Source organism: Patagioenas fasciata, chromosome 7 (genome assembly GCF_037038585.1).
Source record: "Patagioenas fasciata isolate bPatFas1 chromosome 7, bPatFas1.hap1, whole genome shotgun sequence".
Lineage (NCBI taxonomy): Eukaryota > Metazoa > Chordata > Aves > Columbiformes > Columbidae > Patagioenas > Patagioenas fasciata.
The window spans coordinates 32,933,752-32,948,572 of record NC_092526.1 but is presented as its reverse complement, the minus strand read 5'-3'; positions in this window follow the sequence as shown (position 1 = coordinate 32,948,572).

The following is a 14,821-nucleotide window of genomic DNA, read 5'->3' as shown; positions in this document are numbered from 1 at the left end:
TGAGACCAACACCGGTGCGGAGGCAGCTGGCTCTCAGTAATTTCAACTCTCCATCCTCAAAAAGGGATGCTGATGGAGCTAGAAGAAAACCTAAGCTACCCAACATCTGAAGCCAGCAGAGTGAACAACATATGTTTCTCACAACCTGAATAAACTAATTGAAGATCTGCAATACTGAACTGTTTCTAGTTGCTCCCAGGCAGCAGCCATAGCAGAACCAGCGGAGACTGAAAATCAGGGTGAAACATAGGAAGAGAAACCCAAGAACTCCCTGAAGAGCAGGAAAAATTCTGCAGAACTTCTACAGAACATATTCATCGCTTCAGTGAAGCTGAACCAATAGGTTTAGAAATACACCATTTTGTTGGTACACTATAAAGAGGTTTCAATTCCATATTCCTCCTCCCTTCCTCTATCAAAATGGTCATCATATAGAAATTATTTTCTTTCTTTCAAGTAAACAACAGATCTAATTACCCGCACAGCTGATCAGAAAGATTCCTCTTAATTTCTAAGAGTCAAAACAATCACATCAAAATATTACTGAATTTGAATAACTGAATAAACTTTTGTCATAAAGAGAAAGATGAAACTTGACACCTGTTTTGTAAAACCGATAATCACAACGCCTTTTCAAACAACATGATTAGATTGGTTTAATGCTCTCAATATTAAATATGGCTGTTTTCAGATCTAAAATTCAGACCGTGAGAGAATGTAGTACACAAGACAATCATTTAAGAATAATGAGATCATTTCTATGTAAACAAAGCATTTAGTACATTTGAAAACTACTTACCTTATAGACAAGCATAAAATTTAAATGATAAATTATAAAGATAGCTAAATAATAATTTAAATAAGACTATACAAAGACTAGCTATCTCTTTATTCCTATTAGGAGTTCAAATGCATCCAAGGTCACACACCGTGGGTATGAAGAACGAGATCTTTTTGAAAGAGGCTTTAAAAGACATGTTTTGTGTCCGTGAGGGGCAACAAACTAATCAGTGAAACAAATTCATCAGTAAAAATGGCATTCATTCATCTGGGGGAAAGAAAAATTGCAAATGAATAAGATAAAAATTAGACAAAAGAAACCACAGAAACGTTGTAAGAATTTCCTAAGAAATTCTGAGTTTGAATTTTTTGATTTAGCCCAAATGGAATCCACTATTATCATATAAAAGCCATTTCAAAAACAAAACTGGAGCATTGTCATACCAATCCTTTCACATCCCTTTTCACTGTCTCAAGGAAGATTCTTTGAAACACTGTGGCTAAGGATTCAATTTTGTTTCGAAGGTTGTGTGTGCACATGTAAGACTGGCCAGACTCTAAACATCTAAGAAGGCAAAATGTGAAGCAGATGGCCTCCAACTCTTTTCTTTGCCCTCCTACATACACTTTAACTGTATTTCCTAGCACAGTCTTCACTTTTCCTGAAACCAAACTGCCACTCAGATAGTCTTAGCTCTAGGGAACTCAGGAAAAACATCTGATTTAGTAGTTTGCTTGGAAACAGGAGTATGCTCATATAAACACCCTGTAAAACAGGATTTACATTTCAGAAACCACATTCCTTTCACCCTCCACCAAGACAAAGAGGCACAAACGTTCTCACTATGTATCCACACAAAAGAAAACTAACATACAGGAGACAAAAAACATGCCAACCAACTACACTTTCACAGTGTTTACAACTGTAACTCCTTACAATACACAAGAAACAAAAAAGAGAAAAAACTATTTGTGTAAGCATTCTATCATAAATTTCTAAAATGCAACAGACCTTACTTAGTTTCAGTTAAAACAATGCCCTAAAGTCTACAGCAAAGAACTTAAAACACCACAACCAGATTGCAGAGACCTTTTACCCAGCTCCCACTGCACAACAGTTTTTTAGAAATCTGAGCTATGTGTGCTAACGAGCAGAAAATACCTAACAAGACAATCAACAAAATGGCTGCAATATAAAATCTTTGGTCTTCAAAATTGTATGTCAATATTAGAAAGGTTTCCTCGTATTTATCAGTTTTACACAAAAACTTGAATAGGTTTTCAATCAGTGATTCTGAAATACAGTACGCATGAAAAGCCACCCATAAAACTAAGTACAGAGTGCTTTTGGCAAAGGGCAGCATTCTATTACATTGTATTTTCTTCGTGTAATTATTTCAAATGCACATTTGAATTGCTCAATAGGAGGAACGCTTCCTCTGTCAGCCAGCTGCCTCCCTTTCCCCTCTTCAACTGTCATCAGCACTTCTCCCTCCTGCTGTTTGCTGAATTATTGTAATGGAGATATTATTAGTGAATCACCTTGACTTGGAGTGGTCAATATTTCCACCAACCAACAAATAGAAGCCAAAGATAGTTTTTATTACAACATGGTCATTCTGGATGAAAAGTGAAGCCTATTCAGTAACCACACTATGGAACTGCTCACTGTTTGCTTTTTAAAATCAATATAATGATAGACTCTTAAAGTTCCTGATATAAAAGAAGGAAATTGCATTTTGTCCTGCAAAGTATTTCTAGTTTATAACAGCTTTCAAGGACAGTTCCGCAAAATGAATGATATATTTTAAAATAGAAAAATTGATGCAAAGTCCAAACAAATTTCCACAATTAAAGCAGCTGTGACTCAACTTCAAAATGCATGCAATAGTAGCCTTTTTTGGTCTTTCTACTGATGTGGAAAACTATATTTTTAAAGCAGAGGTAATATCCCTGCCGAATACAAATGGTCTGATTATTAACCTTTTCAAAGTCAAATATTCCAGATGGCCCATGGTCTGCAGACACAGCCATCTCAAAGCCAGAAGATAGATGAAAAGCAAATGAGACACCTGATGACTTCACAACAAAGAAAATGTGCATAATTTTGGGCATCTGCTGGGTACCTTGGCCTGTGTAAGAAAACAGTCCTCGGCATGGCAGCAGTAGCAGAAAAGAAAAAAAGGCAACTATTGCACAACAAAACAGGATCTAAATGCGTAGCAAAGTTAAAATTATTATGAACCTGTATTTTCTAAAAACACAATGCAGAGTTGATCTCTCTAAAGAAAAATGAGATATAAATATTGCTTTTCCTTAAAACAGATACTTGCCAATAGTTAACACAACCCTCTGAAATGATATAAAATGTATTATATATATCTCCTATTTTATATATATATATATATATACACACATATATATATACACACCCATACACATCCTCCAAACCCACAGAAAATAACCAAGAGTTACACATGCCAGATGAGATTAGCATGGGTAGAAACATTTGGCTTGTGGGAGTGGGTAGAAGGGGAAAAATTCTAATCAAATCCATTACCTGGTTATTGATTTGTCTTTGCCAGGCTGATCCTGTAGAATACTTATAAAGCCTTTGACATTGAGATGTTTGGCCAAAGATATTGGATTAGACTAAGCAAAAACTGAGCTTCTCATGTAATCTCTCATATTTCATTTATATGTGATTTATTTCTTTGTCCAGCAGAGGCTTTTTATTGATAAAAATAATGAGATTGAGAATCCCAAAGGAAATCTAATGCCCACCCACTGAAACATGTTTGTAAAGTAAAAATAGTAGGCTTTGTAGGCCTGGGAGAGAATGATGTTATGTGAAGATTGTTTCCTTCTATAAGAAGTATGAAGCTTGCCAAAGATTTTGAAATAAACAGAGCTACTTCTGAAATTAAAATTTTGCTATACTTGGAAACATGAAGTACACAGTTAATACTGTACCCTGGGGAACTGAATGAAAGACTTCTGAAATAGTTTTTTCTTTGCAGAATAGATGAATGCAACTTTTTTCTTTTGACTTCCCCTATTAGCTTAGTTTGATAAAACATCTGAACAAATGTCTAGTCTGCTAAATATGATGTGTCGCATAAAGCCAGTTAGATGACTGAAAATTTACTGTGCCACACAAAAGAAGTTTCTAACCATTGCCAAATTCAATATGTAATCTGGTAACTAAATGCTTTGTTGAACTCTGTGAGAATCCAAGATTCTCTTAGAAATTACATCGTTATGCCTTTTCAATACAAATGCTGTTCAAAAGTCCTAAGTAAAATGTAGCAGACTATCTTGTACTTCTTTAATAGTTATCAATAGTAATAAAAGGATAAATAAAACCCATCTGTTTCTGCGGTGAACCCTGAATTAGGTTTTAAAGTCTCCATTTCAAGGCACAAATCAGTATAATTCTATTCCACTGATAGCCAGAGACCTTTGTGATTAACATGAGTCTCACAACTCTCTCTTATGTTAATGCTTAAAGCAGAGTTAGTGGCTTTTAAGTCTCAGCCTTGTTTAATGCATAATGTGGAACTCGGCATTTATGACTCAAAAACTAGCAGAAAAAGTCTTCTGAAGCTCACTGTTTATGGATCATTTATTAACAGTAATCTCCAAGATCCTTGCACTGAGAGGACCATAAGTCTGGCTCAGTGGCCAGACAGAAAGGGTGAACATTGACTTTTTTCTTCCTTCTTCTCCCTGGCTTTCATATGTATACAGGAGCTTGCCTGACCAGTCTTAGTCTTTTTTTGAACACACAGCTTCTGTTCTCTATGACCCTGGTGAAACCTCCTTGGTCAGTGAGGTCCCCTTCCTCCCCCATGTGTATCATAACCTACAAAGGCTAGTTCTGTCTTGTTTCTCTGTTGTCCATAATGAATCCAGCAGTCCCTTGAATGGGCATCACACAGCTTTAGGATGTGCTGCAGCATGTGCTCAGCACTCCTGACTCGTCTGGAAGTAGCTGACAAACTGGAAACATATTGCAGATCAGTGCAGTGCCTACAGAGTGAATTATCTGGGAGCCGCAAGGCCAACAAGTTTGAGGTTGGGCAGTAATCCCGTGGAAACACACACAACTCTAATGCCACTGGCAAAACAATCTGGAGTACAACAAGCAGGAGGGTACCTGAGCACATCACAGCTGAAACTTTCATGGAACAGAACTGAAGCGGTCTCTGATGGAGTACAACTCATCCTGTTCCTTCCTTGATACCTCAAAGAACTTCCTTTGGTCCTGAGTGGGTTAATGTGTATGATGTTACCTCAGTGTGACTGTTGACCCAGCCTGGGCAGTGGCTGTAAGGGATGGGTGGTAACAAACCAACACTTTAAAAATCACTGACTCCAAACCTTTCTTCCTGTTGGAAGAGTTTTTTTAAGAGCTCCAAACATCTATGAGAAGGTCCCTAATTAGAAAGAGCCTCCAGTAGCATAGTCAAATTGCACAACAATGTTAAATTACAGCTTACATACAGACAAATGCTGCTGTATTTAGCTAAAACTAACAAACATTAGCTTGTAGCAATATTTTGCAGATCCTGGAATCATAATTTAAGTAGTAACTGTTTGATCTGGAAGTCTCCCTATTTTCACCAAATAACTATAGCATCAAGACTTCAAAGTCAGTACATTAAACAAACTGGCATAATAGATAATTCCTGTTTCTTTTCATAGAAATAAAAATAAATCTAAGACTAGTATTAGGAATTATTAAAGTATGAGGAAGAATGTATTCGATGTCAGCAGAATTTTTTAAATTATCCTGTTACTGTGACTGAAGAATCTCATCACACAGTATGTCATCAAATGCTTTTCATTTGCTGAGGCTTCATGGGCCATGCGCAGTTTTAGTTACTTAAAAAATGTTATTTGCAATACGTAACCAAACAGCAGCCATTTATTTTTAGTATCAGATTGTCTGCTTGACTCTCCTTCACATCCTGTAGATGTTTCTCACCACATGCTGATATATGAGAATATTATAACTGGCAAGAAGATTGGTGTGGATTGATGCATGGGCATCTATGGGTAACGGAACCCTCCTCACCAGTGCAGTCCATAGGGAGCCAAGAGCTGTAGATGTGGGAGATGAAAAAAGCAGCAAGCTCCCTGCTTGTAACTCACCTCGATAATCAAAGCACTATGGGCTCTCAAACTACAAAAGCGTATCCGCTGTGAAATTCTGAAATTGTACATGTACCTGCCAAGCTGTCCAGTCGGATTTTTGCTCGTCGAAGTTTCCCTCTCTCTCCAAGCATGAGTCCTCTGAGACACAGTGAGCAATGAGCAGTGTCAGATCCTGCCTGTTACCTCTCAACAACTGATCGCAGCTGCCTTGAAATCTGGCCTGCCTCTCCTTTCTGCGAACACCTTCCCACCTGGATTTTGCCCCTCTCTCCCATTACTCCTCAGAGTTTTCTCCATTTCTGGATTATTGTTCTGCTGGGATTTGCAGTCTATCCTTTTTTTTCACATTGAAATTCATCTCTGTATAGTTTCTTCACAAGCCCAAATGACATGAATAATAATAATAATAAAAAAAAAGTAAAACATAAAACTGGGGACTTACCTGAGCAAGGATTAATTTCAGTTTCTCACTTTTTTTTTGTTTTTCTGACTACAATTTCGCTCAGGAATTTACTTTTCTAAACCTTCGAAGTTTTTGTACAATGAGGAAATCACTTCCACTCTGACAGTCTTCCACAATTTCATATTTATCAGTCACTGTTCTTTAAAACTTGGAGCAAATATCACTAACCTGTCTGTGTTCATTCAAGATTGTCAGTAACATCTTGGACTTAGTCTGGAGAGGCCACCACAGTGCTCAGTCACCCACAGCATCACAGATTTTAAGCTTGGAAGAGGTTCTGAGAATCCAACTGGATTTTTCAAATTGCATCCTGTGCATCTTGAGCTTTAAATTACTACTAGGGACAGGGCAAAGCTAAACTCAAGAGCAGATTTCACAGCTTTTTGGCTGCTTATATGCTGGGCAGTATCAGATCAGCAATGACTTTGTGCTGCTCAGCTTTACGCATCTGGAACTGACCTCTGTTTTAGAGAGAGGTGCTTAGAGCTTTCTGCAGAGTGAGTGCTCATAGATGTTTCACTGCTGACAACCCATAACCCCCAGTCAGTCAGGGTACATCAAAATCACTGCCCCCCATAGCCTGCTCTCATGTGCTACAGAATTCTGCTAGAAGCTTCTTGTGTGAACTCAAGCCCACCTGGAGCTGCTATTCCCTCCCCAATCCCTCATCCTTCTCATGAATCCATGTATAGATTTTCATCAGGGTAACGTCACCTGCTTCTGTTTTGAGAGATACAACCTAGAGCTGCTTCTGTTCTTTTAGAATATGGATTGCTCTTTTAACCCAACACCTCATCTTTCTCTTGCATTCCCTCACTGACACTTTTTTCTAGGATAGCAAATATTAACTACCTTTATTTTCAAGATGCTTGATGCATGAACGTACTTATCCTAGCTTTCCCCACCCCCCCCAAATTACTAAGGAGACAATACACATCTCCAGTTTTCCAATAGCAACAGAACATAAAGAAAAACCACACAGTTCAAGATAACTGCTCTGGTATTTTTTGGTATAATAAACAAATTGATAGCAGTTTTGATTTCTTTTCTCAGCAACTGTGAGAGTTGAAATAGCAACTCAAATAATACAAGCAATTCAGCTTCTGTCTCAGGTGACCAGGAGATTACAAAAGAGTTGACAATTTTCAGCGCAAGTTTTAAATAACCTTAAGAACCTACAGTTGGTACTTCCTTTCAATTCAGGAATTTGTTGTATTCCACAGACTCAAACAATTTTTGCATGAAAAGGGCTACAGACATTTTAGAAGAGTTGACTTGATTAATATTTATGAATATATTAAGGACATTACGTATTATGCCAGCACACATATGGAGCAAGAATACAATATTTTACTGTTCACTGGGATTTTCTCAAACATTAACAAACACCACTACTATGCTGCACAGTTTGATTCTTTAGCCACCTAGGAAGGTTAGTAATAAAGATAAATAAACCTAGTACGTGCCCTGAAATATTCTCGTGTAATTAGAGTATGGTTCTTAAAGGTGTAGCATTAACATCCTCAACTTAGTCTGGAAATTCGCAGAAAATGCAGATTTCTGTCTGCTAATCCAAACATTCAGGCCACCTGGTATTCACAGGTACACTACTCAGGTCTTCTCCAGCTATCCAGATTTTTAATGCAAAGCTCATATGGATGACTGTGGCTGGAGTCATTCTGACTCCCTCACCCTTTCACACATCTAAAACATGAGTTGGAAGATATTCCTAAGTTTTTCAACAGTGACAGGAGGTTGCAACAGCTAATTCATCTGCAAAGTACTATTCAGCCAGAATAGAGTAAAAATAGTGTTTGTTTTTGAAGTCTGACCAGTTGTCACCTGAGCTTCAAAAAGGAAGCACTGTTCTCCTCCTCCTTCCAGCTGCTGTACTTTGTAGATGATGGGACCTGTTTGAAGCTTTACTTTTACTTAAAATGCTTAAGGCAAAATTCTACTCTTAGATCTGTAGAGAGCATCACAGCAGAGATGTTCTGCTCTCCTCACAGGTACAGAGCTCATCTGCTCTCCTTCATCTATTGTCCTGGGAGCCACTGCCACTTGGGGAGAACACGTAAAGGGACTAAGACCCTTAGTACAGACCAAAGAGTGCTGCGCGGAATGTAAAAAAATTCTACATCACCAGACTCTGAAGCTTCAGCAAACCACACGCTCCCACCTCATTCTCCTTTGCTCAGATGTGAAGGAAGTATGTTTTTTAAGCAGAAGTAATTGTGGAATGAAGCACATTGTCAGTAAGGGGGACTCCTCCATCCCCACCATCTAACAGCTCTTCAGAAACTCAGCGACCTTCACCCTTAAGCATCAGTGGCATTATGATACTTCCGGATATCGTTCCGCATGACTACTGGGGAAGATTCAAATCAAAATCCTCATCACCATGTATTAATCAGTGGGGCAAGGTCCAGAGCCTAAAACATACCTTTACCCTTTTGTTGTAAGTTCTTACTACCAACCCACATTCTCTCATTGCGCTTGGAGAAGATGAGGACATATAAACCCAACAGCACCTTTAGCTTGAAGATTCTAGATCTTCACAGCTACCACCAAGACTTGCAACTTTACCCCTATTTACCGAGTGGTGGCACAAAGACAACCATGAGAAAGACCCTTGTTCAAGTAATAGTATACTGTGAACATGTAAACATAGATTTCTGGGATTTGAGGTCACTTGTACATGCAGAATCACCAGGTAAATTCACATCATAGCTCTAGATTGGTTTCTCCACAAATTATTAATACACTCAGTGTCAGTGTGTGGATTATTCTGATGCTGTCCAAAGATTATGTGAAAGTAGACTGTGAATGCATATGTGTCCTATGGCTACACATAGCACATTTCTCAGATCAGAGGTAAAAATTGTTTCATCCCTGATTTTACAGATGAAGAGAAGAAACACAGAAGAAATGATCCAACAGAGGACAAAAAAGAAAGAATGTAGAAATGTTGGAGTTTTACCCAGATTTCTAGATCACAATTTAACAGCCCAGTGCCACAAAAATATTTTTGTTTTCAACTTTTGGATAAATATAATTTTAAATCTTTAAAAAACAGGAACATAACTATAGGCCACCTACAATTGATTCCAGAAAAGTTCTATGAGAATTTTCCATTTTTATGTAATTGTTTTTAGTTCTGAAACACCTAATGCATAGAAGTTGCCTACTTTAAAAAAAGTATGGTTAACCATATTCTGTCACATTATATATATTTTATCCAGTAACAGAAGACACGATTGTAACAGCACTGCTTTCGAATTACTCCATAGCATTCAGCAGGAGTCAATTTATACTGCAAGAGAATAATGATGTACCTCAACTCATTTTAATTTCAATAATTGGATGAGAAATAGGAAAGCCTATTGAAAGGACTGTATTCTGGTCAAAGACTAATGAGAAAATAGTTTTGAGTCTCTGAGTCAGTGGGTGTCATGGTAACAATGCATTATCTAAATCTGATTAGCATGCCCAGCAGCTCTATAAATGATAACATGCTATTCTAATTGTACTTCCCTTGCTTTCCCTGTGATGAGTTTTATATTCCTGACAGGTAAGAGGGAAAGCAGCATCCTGTTTATCTGCAAGTTAGACTTCCGATGTCCAGCATGCTCACAAACCCTGTACAATCTGTCAATTAGTAACAGAAAAAATTTCCAATCACCTTAAAACAAGAAGCTGAGTTTTCCATTTCTCTCCTCCTGTATTATGTGTAATTAAGTCAAATATTATTGTCTTCTTTTAAAGATATAAAATTATTTCTAAGGTTATACACACGAAAAACAAAACACCACGAAACACCAGCATCTTAAGAAAAAGCCTGTGTTTCATAGGAGAAAGAGATGCAAGAAAAGAGTGTGTGTTGAATTCATCCCAGAAATCATTATTTCATTTTGTTGAAGTTTTGAAAACATGAAGGGGATTTCCTTGTGTTTAGAGAATTGTGCGTGCATTTGCTGACTCATTACAATATCAGAAATCAGAAGGGACCATGAAATCAAATAGGATAGTTTTCCTTCTCATGAAGGAAAGAGATAATATTGCTTCATAAAATAAACACAATGACAAAACAAGGCTGGAGGTTTAATAATGCTCTTTTTATAAGTGAACCTCAGGTGAGTAGCCTGGCAGACCTTTACTATATTAACAGTAAAGAACTCTATTGCACCTGCAGCCTCAGATATGATAAAAAGAAAAAAAACAAAACAGAGCACAACATGTAGAGGCTCAGTCTTAACAAATAGAGATTTTTTTTTTCTTTGAGTAAAATAGTACTCTATTTTTCTACAGAACGATCAAGAAATCTACTTTATGTTTGGCCCACTTCCATGACTTGTGTATCCTAAATATTTATTTCTCTTTTTTAATGCTCGCTTTCATTTATTAGTTCAGCTACAAATCTGTATTAAAAAAAGAAAAAAAAGGCAGGAAAGCCCATATTCTTTAAGTAAACTTGAGTACCCTTAATCTTATGACAACTAATGCCTAATACAAGAAATCAACTTTTCTGTATTCTTAATAATGGAACAGTGTTTGTTATAGTGCATGAACACGGAGAAAATGAATACAGTGAGACCTAAAAAGCATATTACTCCTTGTTACGTGCACTGGCACATGGATAAAGTTTAAGATGTACAAATACTAAAAGCAATCAGTCTTAAGTCAACAAACTGAAAGCCAGAGGAACATCTACCTACGTCTGGAAATTCAGCAGAGAGCGCAGGGTTACACTGAGAATAGAAAGTCATCAAAGCAGGCCAGCGAACAAAGAAAGAGTAAACACGTACTCCCCAGAAGGGATTAGCGCTTGTTCAGAGGACTGTTTGCACTAACCTTGGATGGAAGCAGCAGCCGGAAAGCTGATCAGTGTGACCTTCACCTGTCATGGTGATGTTCCCATCAGGTAAAGCCCACATTTTCCAGAGGTGGTCATCACTGCCAGTGACTACAATGTTTTTTCAGGGAAGTAAAGCCAAGCTACAACAGAAAAAAAAGAAAAAGAAAAAAAAAATATTATATTCTGCATCAATTCCATTTCATGTGAAATACACAGCAGTAAGATTCATTTAACTCAGGGCAGCAGATACAGAGGATTCTGATTCGGGAGGGACTGAACAAGCAGTTATACTTTCTGTGCTCATAACGATTTCAAAGATATGCTATGTAGATGAGTTTCTGCTCCTACTAAAGAAAACATCAAAACATTACTGACTTCTGTGAAACCAGAATTATTTCACACTCTCTTAATATTCCAGTTGATTAAAACACTCAAATATATTTTAAAATACTTTGTTTGACTTTTTTTTTTTTTTCTTACAATCATGCAAGAGCATAAATGAACAAGCAGAACCAATGTGGATCACTTTTTTTCCACACCCCAAATAATTTCAAAAGCACTGGCCTGGCAGCTTGCTGCTGATGGCTTTTTTTTCTTTCATTGTGCTCACAGGTGTAAAGTCTCCTACCTCTGAGAAATAACTCAAATGATAATTACAGTCCAGGAGCTACAGTCTTTGCCATCACTTTAGCACCTGTTCACTGGGACTAGGTCAGAAAATCCATTTCAATTCTCTACTCCAAATACATTACATGTTTTCTTTTTTTATTACGTAGCACACTAGGATGTAATGGAAATCATACACTTATCACACCCCTATATTGAAAACTCAGTTTATTCTTGATTTGGCAACTGCAGAGCAGCTTAAAATGGAACCAGGGAAGAAAACAAATCTGTTGGAAAGATAACAAGTAGTGTATTTCATATGGATTTGCTTATTTGATTTAAATTGTTGTAATGCTTTACTATTTGTTGAACATCAAAAAGTATCTAAGAGCTGACTTAAGTCCCAGGAGTAGATTATTTAAACAGATTAAATCTGGAGTTTGGAATCAAATGCAATGATGGGGAGAGGAATCACAACTTGCGTGTGCACCTATTTCAGTTGTGCATCAGAGACGACAGTTTGCAGAGAAAAATGCTTATTAAATCAGAATGAGAATAGAAAGAGCAATGCAAAGCAACCAAATTGAAAGAGAGGTCTTACAAGGCACACTATTACAAAAATATATTTTTCAATAGTACCCTTTTCCTGCACTCTAATCAATTCATGAAATTCCTAAACCAGAACCACGGCTTCTACTATATTGCGAAAAATAATTCCCTCTATCAAATTCATGATAAAGACACATTTGTATCAACCAGATTTTAATCAGAAAGCACACCTATTCACGCAGTTTAAGGCACAGTTTAGGAAGATTCCTACAGCTTCATCAGATGAATTCATCTGTGCAACCAGGAGCCTGGGTTTTACCCATTCTATAGTTTCTTAGAGAGAAAAAAAAGCTGTTTTGTATTTTTGCCTAGAGAAGAGAAACTTCCTTTGCATTTACAGGGAGAAAAGGAGGGAATGATGCTATTTAAATTCTCCAGAGATGCACAAAGAACAATCATACCACTTAGATTGGCCACAACAGATATCTAAAAGAGCAAGAAGGGAATAGAGATAAAAGGAGAAAATTAAATGCTGAAAGAAGGCACAGCAGTGGCCTGCAAATTACAGGATGAGAACAACTCTCCCAGGTTCTGTATACTATCAGAGACGTCTGACAGACAAAAATCCCAATGTAACATTGCTGGTCTCTGCATCATGCATAGTCACGTAGCATTGCTATTCTGAGGACTGCTAAAAAGACCAGTTTCACAGAAAATGAGTGGGCTAATAACTATAAAGAAAAAGCCATCAGGGCTGCTACACACACTCTCCTCTCACCCCTGAAACAGCAGACCTACCTGACTGGCATGCACCCAATGTATACCACACAGAAATAAGATCAGTGCACAAGCATCTTTTGCTGGCCAGCAAGTAAAAGCTCCTCTGGATGCAGCAAGGGAAAAATAAACAGATGTGCATTCATGAAGACTAGAGAAGGAAGAGAGGATGCCCTCTGGAAAACCACTGACAGCACATGCTCCTGCAGGAAGCTTCATCTGTCTATGATGCAGTCAAAAGATTGGATTTTTCTGGTTTGGGGACAACTTTATCATTGTGCTATTTGGAGAAAAAAAAACAAAAAGCAAACAGTGTCATATGGATACAGCTTACATTTTTCTCTTAATCAATTTCAGATACTTCAAATACCCTTCAGTTTTTCCCTTCGGATATTTCTGCTATCGACCACATGCATGTTGAGAGGACTTTCCATCAGTTCTCTCCCTCATTCTTCCTAAATACCTGTCTTCTCAGTTCCCATGATATGTCACACAGTCTAACTTAATTTGTCTTAAGTCTACCATGCACTCAAGGAAAAGTTGATGTCCTGGCCTCCTCCAGATCCTGAGGCCCTTTCTGAGCAGTCCTTACCCCCAGCTTGGCTGCAGCTGCCTATGGACATGAGCTGCACTGTCATTCATCCTGCCACAGCTCACAGAAACGCTTTTTTCCCATCCTGAACCCTCCCAATGCAATTCCAGTCCAACTTGTGAAATGTTCAAACTTCTTCAGTGACCAGATGTTCCTGAAGAGCTTTGAGACAACCCATAAAGTGATCTTCGTATGGAAGAAAATGTCTTGCTGTCAGTATGAAGCCTGCAAGTTTATTTTTCAGAGGCTTTACTTTTAGTTGCAGAGCTCTTGTAAAATACTGCTGCTATCTACTGTTGTGTTGTTTTGTTTTGTTTTTTTCACCATGCCATTTTTACAGGCACACAGTGAACACTACTTAATAAACAGCACATTTGTGACATAACCACTGCTGAGCTGCTTCTAAGAAAGGGAAGCCCATTCATCCAAAAGGCGTTCTATATGCAACATTAATTAGGCACCCTTGTCTTCATTTCTGGCAATCCAGTATTGTATAGATTTTTGCTTCATCTTTGTTCACAGGGTCTAATTATTTCCAGTACAGAAGACTCTGGGTAGATTGGAATGGAAATCAATAATGGAACATGTGTGATAGGAACATTATTTTTCTCCACCTCCTTCTTTGGGATAGAAGTGAGATCTGAGGAGAATCAGTCAAGTGAAACAAACAAACAAAAAACTCACAAACAAACAATAAAACCCCACAACACAAAACCAGAAAAAAACACCCCCCAAAAGCCCCCAAAACCCCGCAAAACAACCTCACAAACAAACAAACATAACCACAAAAAACATTCTCAGAGATTTGCTGCTGTTAAGTACAAAAATACCGATGTTTATACAACTCATTCTGGCATTATAAGACATTCTCAGCTCTTCAGCACTTGCCAAAACAATCATTGATTATTCTGATTTATTTTGACTGAACCATAAATAAAACCATGATATCTTCAGATGCAAAATACTTCCAGTCTCAGCATGTATTACATTAGATCATTTCACACGTACAAAATCAAGGTTAAAAAGTGTAAAATCCAAA